General features: G+C 42.5%; 1 long non-coding RNA gene across 1 annotated transcript; it reads right to left on the reverse strand.

The window, feature by feature from the left end:
- Positions 1 to 4,475: 4,475 nt before the first annotated feature.
- LOC135488676 (uncharacterized) lies at positions 4,476 to 7,262 on the reverse strand. Its single transcript, XR_010447008.1, has 3 exons — positions 7,099 to 7,262; positions 5,692 to 6,645; positions 4,476 to 4,835 (listed from the first exon to the last, which is right to left on the reverse strand). It is a non-coding gene; the product is annotated as an uncharacterized LOC135488676 (long non-coding RNA).
- Positions 7,263 to 11,219: the final 3,957 nt, after the last annotated feature.

The raw sequence follows: 11,219 nt of genomic DNA on the forward strand, positions 1-11,219 counted from the left end.
AGGCAACATTTGTTGGGCAATTATTCTCAGAATAGAGATCAAAATAGTGTCCTGAAAGCTTTGGCCAGGTAATAACACACAATTCTGGTTTTATCCTTTTTATGAAATATTTAGGTTTATGGTAAAAATGTTACACCCCCAAAAAAACTGGCCCAGATAGAAAATAACAGGTTCAGGATATACCTTCAAAATGAGAGAGGTGCAAAAAGACTCTTTCTTGTCCAATATGGTTGTTCTTTGGGCAAATGTGTAGAAATCTTATACGTACAAAAATGCATTTCTGAGGCAATTTCAACCAGACAATTATATGTAACCTTGATGAATAGATATACAACCAGCCATGTTTTGAGGCAAATAATAATATTTCTTGTTCTGGGATTAGAAATGATGTTTCTGTAACGGAGGTGACTTGCACTGCATTAAGTCATGTTTTCCCCAGTGTCCAAAATAATCACCAGAACCAAAAAATTGTGCTGCTCGTTGTCATTTTTGCCCACTACCATATCCATTTTCATAATGAAAGAGGAAAAAGACAACTTGGATTGAATTTTTTTCCATGTTTTTTCCCTATTCTGCCAATTGCACAGTTATGAAAAAATGAACATACCATTCACAGTGGGCTTCACTGAGTTTTCATCATCATCGCCACTGCTGGTAGGCCTACTTGGACCAGGTTTTGGTTCTGACAGTTTCCTCTTGTGGGTCTTTGCGGACTGTTCTGATCCTGTGCTAGTAGGTATCTACCGAAAGTGTCCGTAAACATAGACGTATTTTCGTCCTTGCACCTCTTAGTAGGCCACAGATGATTGGCGAACCATACGTGCAGTTCTTGAATAGGAGGCGGGCTTGTTATTAATGAGCATTGAATTAATTGAATGGAAATTGATGACAAAATTCGCACAATAATTGTGAGCATTTAACAAAGACTAATCTATAACATGTAAAAGTAGCTGACGTGGGCGATAGAAATCAGTTATATTGTCCACTGTGTCCCGTCAATCAGGTAAACATAAAAGGGATTTTAAGTGGTTGAGTCCGTGTAATCTTTTACTGATCGATCTCTTGATCTGGCGGTATATCAATAGTGAGCGACATGGATAGGTTGCGTTTACAGCCTTTGCTTCTTCCGCCGGTCTTACCACCGCCACCACCGCAGCTTCCACTGATGTTTCTGGCTCCACCACTTCCTCCACCTCCGGCAGTGCCCCACTTTGAGGAAATTATCACGACCAGGCAGAACGCTCAATATCGAGGAAGAGATGTTTTTTCGACGCTTATAGCTCATGAGCTAGATTTTTGGAGAATGACTGGGGAGACTGTAGAATCATTCCAGCAGATCGTGGTGGATATTCGCCCTCTCATTCAGGAAACGATTGGACGGCCGCATAAACTTACCGTGGAAAACCGCCTGCTGCTAACATACTTTTGGTTGAAGAAGTATCCGGATATTGTCGAACTATCTGCAATGTTTGACATCAATGGAAACTCTGTTAGTAGACAGCTTCAACGCATGGTAGACATCCTATGGACTTACTTCCAAGGCTGCATTTTCTGGCTGACCAACGATCAGTGGCAGCAACTCCGTGGAGGATGGGAGGGAATACCTAACGCTGTTGGGGCTATCGATGGAACAGTTCACACCATCGAGATGCCTGAAGAAGACACCCATCTCTTTTACAGTGGCCACGCTCACCGCTATTGCATTAGTACTCAGATTATTATCGACAACAGGAGGAGTATCAGATACGTCCATGTAAGTATTCAGTTTTCCCTTTTAATATCAAATAATGCACAATGCCGAATTGTTTTTGGGATACACACCCCAAGACTTTCAGTTAACACCCGTCAAAAACTGGTCAAGGCTAGATTGTTAAGGGAAACTGCGCTCACTTTGGGCAAAGTTAGCGGTTGTAAAACGTTTGGCCAATTGGAAGCCTGGTGATAGATCCAAACCACACATCGCACATTGTAATTATAAGTTCGACTACAAGAATTTCGATTCCAGGACAGTGCCCCCGAGGACATCTCCCCTGGACATCGTATAAGGCGTGTGTGTAAAATCAGTGGGGGTTATCTGTCCGGGGCCCCGCCAAATGTCATGTGGCCAAATGTCCTGGGGCGGGGGGATGTTCTGTTAACAAGCATTTCACCTTTAGCTTCCCATCTTCATTCCAGTCTGGATTCTTGGGCCACTCCACCGATGCTCGCCAATACAGACTAATCGCGCCTGTTGGCCCGGAAAGACAACTTTCCCTTCCCGATGATTGCTATATCTTGGCCGACAAGATTTACCCCAACGAGAAACCGCTGCTCATGGCCTGGAAGGTGAATGAGCTTGGAGCTGGACTGCAGCAGGACCGGCGCCGCTTGTTTAACATTGAGCATGCGCACCACCGGATTCACGTCGAACACGTAATCAGGACAGTCAAAGAGTATCGAATTCTACAAGGAAGATTTCGCCACCCAAGGGAGCAGCTCACGAAAGTTGTGGATTTGTGTACTTGCCTTGCCAACCGCCATGTTAGTTTCATTCAGGAAATAAGATAATTACCAATACTGAGTCAAAGTGCATCGCGCACTGGACATATGCACGGACATCAGTGAAGTACCGGACCCCGCGCCCACCCCCCGTAAAGGAAAGCGAGTCCAATTTGGTGATTTCCGTGCATAGATCCGGCGACGCTATGATCAACTGTCGCCATGTTCATTAAATCAGCAATAAAGACTCAATTTCGAAATAAAACACTTTTAATATACAAATATCACGATATTTAAAAATAAGAATTGTAATTTTGTAAACATCTATGATGTCAAGATTAACAAATAAAACAACTTAGCACAATAACAATCATTGTCCTCTTGTTCAACTTCGGAACTTAGTGCAACAATATTATGATTTGAGGTCCCCTCTACACGTCTGCTTGGTAAAACATAAAGGAAAGCTTGTGCACAATTTCCGTTGTGTTTTACCTATAGCTAACGACAAATTGCCTTGATTTGAATCTTGGTAATCTTCGAATACACACCAGTCTGAATGTTCATTTGTAACCTCTTGTCTAAGCCATCCACGCAGCGCGCCTAACCGCCTTCGGATGGATGGCTTAGAGGAGCACTTGCAGTACTCAATAGTTATTTTCTAATATCAAAATATGTCCTCTGTATGCATTTAAAAAATTAAAATGTTTAATGCACCACCGACTACTCTGAAACAGCTTGATAGTTCATTGATCAGCTGGAGCCTCGCCCAGCAGCATAGCACATTGGAGACGAATAAGCTCCCTTGCCTCCTCGAGCACATCAGCGTATTGCTCTTGATTACGGCGGGCCAACTCCCAGAGCGGTGGACGTCTCTGCCTTCTCTCCTGGACCACACCTCCCTCAGCGCGAACTGGTGCATCCGGCACAGCGACAGGTTCCGGATTAGGCGCTTGAACGTTAAACAGCAGATCCAAAGGATTTGGCTGCGGGTGCATTCTAATCCTGATTGGCCTATTTGCCGGTCCTGGCACGTCTTGCTCAAGATTAGGTCCCGGCGCTTTCGGCTCTGCTGCAGCGGGTCCCGGCGCATTTGGTTCAGCAAAAGGTCCCACGACGTCCGGCTCAACAACAGGTCCTGGCGCGTCTGGCTCAGCAACAGGTCCTGGCGCGTCTGGCTCAGCAAAAGGTCCCAGGACGTCCGGCTCAGCAACAGGCTCTGGCGCATCTGGCTCAGCAAATGGTCCCGGCGCATCCGGCTCAGCAGCAAGTCGTGGCGCATCTGGTTCCAGTGCGTCAGGCTGAGGATGTGGCTCTTGCATATTGAACAACAAATCAAGTGGATCAGGTTGTGGGTTTATTAGTATTCGGATCGGCCTATTCTCGCCAGGGTGATGTTGGCTTGGTTGCCTCCAAGCGGCCGGTGGTTGTGCAGCATACCGCATCTCCCTCTGTCTCCCCACAACTCCACTGAAATGTAAAATTTATCTGTATTAGGCAGTGATTCTGAAAGGGCCGTTGAAAGTATACCGTTCAATTTTGCATTAGCCCTCTTCGGCTACTGTTGGTGAAAAACAAATGGAAACAACCCGAATGCCTAGAGAAAACCTGGATTGTCAAAGGGAGACTTTGATGAAATATGGTATACTTACTGAGCTAACTCCCTCGTAATAAACTCGCGGACGCGCCGACGCAGCTGCCGGTTACTCCTCTCCCGATACACCGCCCTTGTTCTTTCATTCAACTGATTGATATTCCGCTTGATGTAGGCCAACACTCGTGGATAGTTATCACGATGTAGCCGATGACCTTCTCTAAGGAGCCTCATCTCCTCTACCGCCACTCCAACGCGTCCTCCTTGTCTTGCTGCCATCATGAACTGTTGGCCAATTCGAATTTACACATTGCAGTAGATCTTTCTTCTCTTACAAAACAAAACACTGATTGTACCAACAAAACTCTTATCTTTATTCATATTAACAATTAAATAGCACCCCGCATTTGCCATTTATACAAGGAAAGGTCAATAGGTAATGCCAGTGTCCCGAAGTGGACGTTACGCAAGACTGAAGTCGGATCCATGATATAAGATGTTCGAAATAATTTGGTGGGCGGTCTGCGGGCCATGGTGACAACCAATCAGGATGTGAACCTTCCATGCCCTACGTCACTACAGCGCTGCCCTGTTGATAAGTACCTGCCTCACCAATCAAAGCCGAGGTTACAAGCCTGGACGAAACGTAACGTTAATTTTAGGTTCACGTTCAGGAGTTTCGGTAGATACCTAGCAGTACTGTCAGTGGACAGACTGGAGGCAGGCCTTGGGAAAACCCAGAGAGATCGGTCTTCTTGCAGGGAGCCTGAAAAAAAAGGAAAATATTTCAAAGTACATTTCCAGTAGGCAGATCTCATAGGCCTATACGAAAAATACCTTTATTAAGTCAAAATCCAGAAGAGCTGCTACTAGACTCTGTATCAGTAACCACATGTTACAGATAGAAAGAGGGAGGGTATACTTTTTAGTATATTCTTGTCCCCAAAATCCCTCGATTTAATGAAATTAAACAGAACCCCATTGAATAAAAAGGAAACTTGTTTCTATATTTTAAACTCAAGAGGGGAAAGTGTCGTTAATTTAGTTATTTTTTTGTGAAGAGAATTTGTACGGTATTAGGCGACGGTATATGATTTTCATGTCAGTACACTTTTTTCCATCAACATGTACACTATTAGTAATTACACTAACAACCCTTGAACTTGAATGAGGAGTAGCCTGTAGGCCTTCAAATCAAAAGAAAAAAATTGTTCAACTTGTAATGCAAGACTTCAGTAACAGCCTTGGCCTAAGTACATACAGGAATAGATCTTTGTTGTAGAGTAACCAGCACAGCAGGTTACACAAGGCTAGACCTAACCTAGCCCTACTAAAAAAAATTACCCCTTGAAAAATACTCCTCAAATACCCTAGAAAATACTAGTACAATGTAGTAGGCTACCCCCTTCGAGGGGTAATTTGGCCCATTTTTGGTTGGCCCAAATTACACCTTCATTTACCCTTCAATTAAGGATATTTTCTAGGGTATTTTGAGGGATATTTTCCAAGGGTAATTTTTTTTATTAGGGCTGGAGGCCTTTATAAATAAGAGTAGACAGTAATTATACACCCAGTGACACTGACAGTGTGAGTGTCAGTACCACCCGACAAGTAAAACTAACCTGATGAAGTGTCCATGGTCGATAGCAAGGACACATCCGATTCTCGCTCACTCTCCTCTTCACTGTCTGCATGGTCTACCCGAGTCGGTTGAGTTGACGTCAATGACAGGGTGTCCACAAGATTTGGGGGGTTGTGGATAGGCCTTTGACCAAGGACGTCATCGAGGATACCCCACTCCTCCTCATCGAATCCACCCGTTCTACCCCCTGATGTCCCCGATTTATTGTTAAGATCGTTTTGTTTGGACCATGCAAGCCGCATGGCCTTCAACTTGTTGCGGCACTGTTCCGCCGTCCGCTCATATCCACCTCGAATTTGAAGGAGCTTCGCCACTTCTCCGAAGACATTAATGTTACGGTGTAGGCCACCTACCTGGCCTTCAACGTCTTCATTCCGCCAGATCTGCAATAGCAGCAGTCTCTCCTGGCGTCCCCAAGTTTACCCTCTTGCTTTTGCCGAAGATTTTGCCATGATATATCAAGAATTAAACGGAAAATGAACGTAAAAGCTGATCGACAAGCACAAATGCTTTCCCCATGCGATAAAACGGAAGTACTGCACTGCGCAAGCGCTGTTCGATCTTAACGCGCTCAATGCTTAACGCGAATTAAAGTGGGTCACACTTGTAATTGTGATGCGCGTCAGTTATATCGCTTCAGCCAATGCGCATTAGAAATGCGGTTTCGCTAAAGCGGCTTAGTTTTGGTTTAATGCGCATTGAGTGTGACGCGTTTTAGCGACTTAAGGCTTTAATGCGCATTCGATGCGCATAAAAGGCTAGTGTGAACACAGCAATAGAGATTAAAATCTGACTGTGCTCTGCCCTCTGTGGAGTCTTAGAATTTTTTCCCAACAGCAGTACCACCACTGAAGTAATTGAACTCATTTGCCTTTGCCATAGGGTCAACTAAGAGCAGGTAGCCCTCCATTCCAACCTCTTGGAAGCTGTCCATCTGAAATCAAAGAGTCAAGATGAATGAAAAAACTATGCTACAGAGGTCAATGAGATACAACATAAAACATACATGTAATTCCTCTGTACGTAGTCTTTAGTCTGAAGTATGTTTAAGGAAATATTCAATTGAAGAGTTCACTTCAAAAACGAAGTCAAGGTTGACGTCTCATCCAAATTCAAATATTGAACATTTAGTTTTTTGCCTTGTAGAGTGAATATGTACCAACCTATACGTACTTCCTCTCACTTCAACATCAGGTCTAATACTAATAGTAATGAGCAAAATGACTATTATTGTCATTAAAAGACATGTATAACAAATCATCCTCAAATTTGCAGTGATCATCTTTCTATTCTATTCTTCACAAACTAGTCTTCTGAGGACAAAGTCAAAAGTTCATCAGAGGGATAGTTTGCTACACCAAGGGTATAGATGACTAGTAGTACATACCAACATAATTGCAGACTTCACGAGATACCTCTTCCTTTCATGTACTTGCACATTATCCAGCGGCTCACTTGCCAAAGTTTTGATTGGTCGTTAAAGTCATTTCTCTCCTCCTGACTCAAAGCATCCCAGTGCTGCTTCCAAGCTTTTAATTTGGTCGAGTTGGGTTCATCACCTGAAATTGAAATTTGTAAGAATACATGTATGTGAAACAACTCAAATGCACATGCATAAACTAACGCGAAATGAAAGGGACACTTTATAATGTAAAACAGGACGACCAAAGTGGTGACTGTCCGACTACAAAGTAATTTACATGTAAACACAAAAAAGATATAATGGGACTGGATAACTAAGAATCAGACTTGCACTTGCAGAGCACTTGTGACGAGCGATATTCTGCTTTTGTTGTGCACCACGGTCACTGCTTCAGCAAAACAACTTACGTTCACGGAAGGAGTGGTTATTTTCCTTGATGAAAAGTTGATAGCCATTCAAGCCAGTATTGGCCCTTGGCTTGACATTCACTCGCTTAGTTGATTGGGGTTTTGAATCACGCGTATGATTTATGACATAATCCTGAAAAGAGATTGTATCTTCATGAAGTACAGAGTCAAATTGGTCATAATACTAATGAAGCAGCAAGGTCAAAGGACAACCAAAACAAAAAATTAGGTCTGGAAATTTCAATAACCTAATTATAAAATGAACATACATTTATGCTGCATGCCACCATTTTGTGTTTACTCAGAATGTGCATGCAGCATCAAGTACTACAGAAGATTAAATATCAAAACTGTTAAAAAAGCAGGTGCAGGAAATACTATACATATAGTTTAAATCCAACAATCTGCAATCAAAGGATACGAATAATAAAAAATACAACTAACCTCCACCTGCTTGACAGTCAAGCAGCATTTCGCAGCCAAATCGGCAATTTGGCTAGCGTTAGCCACGGTCTTCCTCAGCCCCGAGTCAATGGCTTCATTGAGCTCTTTCTGTTGATCTTCAGTAAAAATGGTGCGTGGACGCTTTACCTTCGATGTCTGCAAGGACAATGTTAAAAAGTGATCAGTCCTCAGTGGAAAAAAGCCTGCCAAAGGCATAAGGGACCATGATATAGGCAGCAGCTGATAGGCAAGATGAAGTCACTCAAAAGCCGCCATTCGAATTCGGGAACTCTCACATCGCACAGCCTACATCAAAATGCTTCACGTAGGAAGAATATAGGCTAGGACTAGGTAGTGCTGAATCAGACGTGACCCAGACATTGCCCTCAATGTGTTGACGACATTGACAAATGATAGTAGGCCTGGGCCTACATAAAATGTAGTCTGGTGCAGTGATGAAGGCCTCACCCTATATGCTATGGCATTTGTATGGCGCTATTCCAGGGCCAGGCCAAGCACTGACCACTGTGTCTGTGACTGGCACTGCCACTGGCAGTGGCAGTGGCCAGTGCCAACTGCCATGCCATTGGCATTGGCATTATAATTAGATTATAATTATTATAGGCCTACATTGTATGTCACGTCAGACTAGGCCAAAGGCCTACTCATAACAATGTTATTTCAAAAGATGCATTTATTTTGTGTACATACTACAATAACATCATGATGGTTAAGACCTTCATGCATGGAGGATGCTCGGCTGCCCGGCCGGCTGGCTATGCATGCATGATGGGGACTGTATGGCCCTGCTGCAGGGTGTGGTCAGTGCATCGCATGCACTATGCAGTGCTGGCAGGCTGGCTGATTTATTGTCGTCAAACAGTATTACGAAAAAGCACACGAAGGTGGTCTGCAAGGCTACAATACTTACAATGGTGGATGTAGAAGTCATTGTTGCAGCAATTAAAGAAGAATTGAGGGTAATTTGAATCAAAATATGGAAAATATGCACTGTGTAAGGTAAAAATTAACCAAGTTCGTAATTCATATAACGCAACAATGAAACGGCCAGGGGCCATTGTGCTCACCGTAAGTATTTTTAGTAGACAGTTACAGAAAGTGCTACAGTATGTAGCCAAAAATTGTTGTCTTCATTGCATTCGATACTGATGGGCAATCCCCGCCAGTAGGTTGGTTGTCAAGGTAAATGATTTGGTGAGAATGGATGAACAAGTCATATTTGCAAAAGAGATGATTTTGATTTATTAGGTCTTGACCAGCAAGTGATTTGAAAATAGAGGTGCAGTGACAATGAATGATTGATAAATCACAGTATAATCAAATGATGTTTACAGCAGTGATGAAAAAAATTTGGGATTATGCAGAAATTCTTGACATTTGTTAACAATTCTTCATGATTCTTTCCTCGCTCAAGGTGTGCATCTTGACCAAGGAGGATACCGCGGTGACGTCACGGCTTTTCCAAGATGGCGCTGCATATTGTAAACAAACTCGATCCACGGCCAAGGGAAAATCAAGTCATCAAAAAAGTTAGATTTTTCGCATCAAATCAGAGTTATTGGTACTTTTCTGCTATGAAATAAGTCTTCAGACAATAAGCTATCATTTGAATAATGAAAAGTGCTGTTTTGATGGGGAAAAATAGGGTTTTTTAAACCAAATAGCCGGGCACCGATCTTCCAAAATTAGCGATGGTATAAAACAGTCTCCCAGATATGGGGCAATCTCTTCATTATCATAATGGGATTTGGAGGCATGTTTACAGATTTTACAAGTTCGAGACCTGTAAGACCTAAAACTCGCATAGATCCCCATAGATCCCCTCTATTTGTCGAGTTAGCGCCCCTGTAAGATCATGCATTTTCGGACACTAGAACGAAAACTTCCTGCGGATATCGCGGTTTCGGTGATGATTTGAGGAGAAATTGACTGTTTTTAGAGTTGTATGGGACAGAAATGAGTTCATACTTCATGAATACATGAATATATTATGATATGGGCGGGCTTCTAAGTCAAAACAATAACAAACTCAACTGCATCTCTACTGTATATTGCGTAGTGCATTGCCTAGTATATTTCGTAGTGTATTTTAGCGGAGACATTATTTCCGCACTTTGGCCACGCCAAACGTCTTTTTTATTCGTGGAAGTTAAACTGCTCTGTAAATATTATTTTACACAGGAAGAATCCATACTTGGTATTGCAATATTTCATGTCTATTGGTGTTTTTGTGTGCAGGAGCACACCAGACAGTGAGACGTGGAGAAGTGTTCAGCGCTGCTGCTGTCAGTAGACTGAATCTGATTGGCCAAAGCGATCAGTAATATGGGTCGGGATCACGTGATGTGACGTCACCGCGGTATCCTCCTTGCATCTTGACTGCAATATGTAGGAATGAAATATTAGGAGAAGAGAAGGCAGAATGTGACATTCTCAAAGTTTTTGCACAGTGCTGTAGTTCAATTACAAGGTGTATACTGAAGTTGTCTGTTTTATAGATTGTCGTTCTGTTTACATAGATGCTGAGCATAGTAATTGTGCTCAATTTCTCCTTCATGTATATAACAGGTCTGAATGCTAAATTGTGGCCTTTTCTTATGATCCCTACAATTACAATACAACTCGAAATTAGACTCAGATTATGCATATTGATATAGTCATTTCTGTGCATTTGGCAACTTTTTCCATCCTGAAATGCAGATCTGTTTATAGATCGATGTTGATAATTTGTCCATTTCTGACTGTTGCAGTGACTGTCATCGGAAGTGTGATATCATCTGGTACAACACCTTCCGCGTATGTGAGTGTGCTGTCTTGTTCATTATCAGTGACGAGGACTTCTTTGGTGATGTTGTTAATTGCAATTACAGTGAAGGTCTGGTCACATTCTTCTTCATCTGCCTGGAATGTAATGAAATAGTTGTGTATGAATATATAATCATGACAATTGATGTGTGCTCAGACATAGCATATTCTTATCAATCATGTAGTTTTTGGTCCAAGAGTCAGGGTTACTGCCCCTTTAAATTCTTGAAAGCAATACTGCCCTGAAAACATAAAACACAGTAACTCCACTTTTCACACTTTTGAGAAAAAGGCAAAAAAACTAATTTTGCTGTGCCCCGCAAATTTGTTTTCTCAAAATATTACTTTTGAGTTTCAAAGTAACCAGCATTATTGTAACATTTAAAGGGGTAAGGTGCCTGATCAAAA

The sequence above is a fragment of the Lineus longissimus genome, chromosome 5 (genome assembly GCF_910592395.1).
Source record: "Lineus longissimus chromosome 5, tnLinLong1.2, whole genome shotgun sequence".
Lineage (NCBI taxonomy): Eukaryota > Metazoa > Nemertea > Pilidiophora > Heteronemertea > Lineidae > Lineus > Lineus longissimus.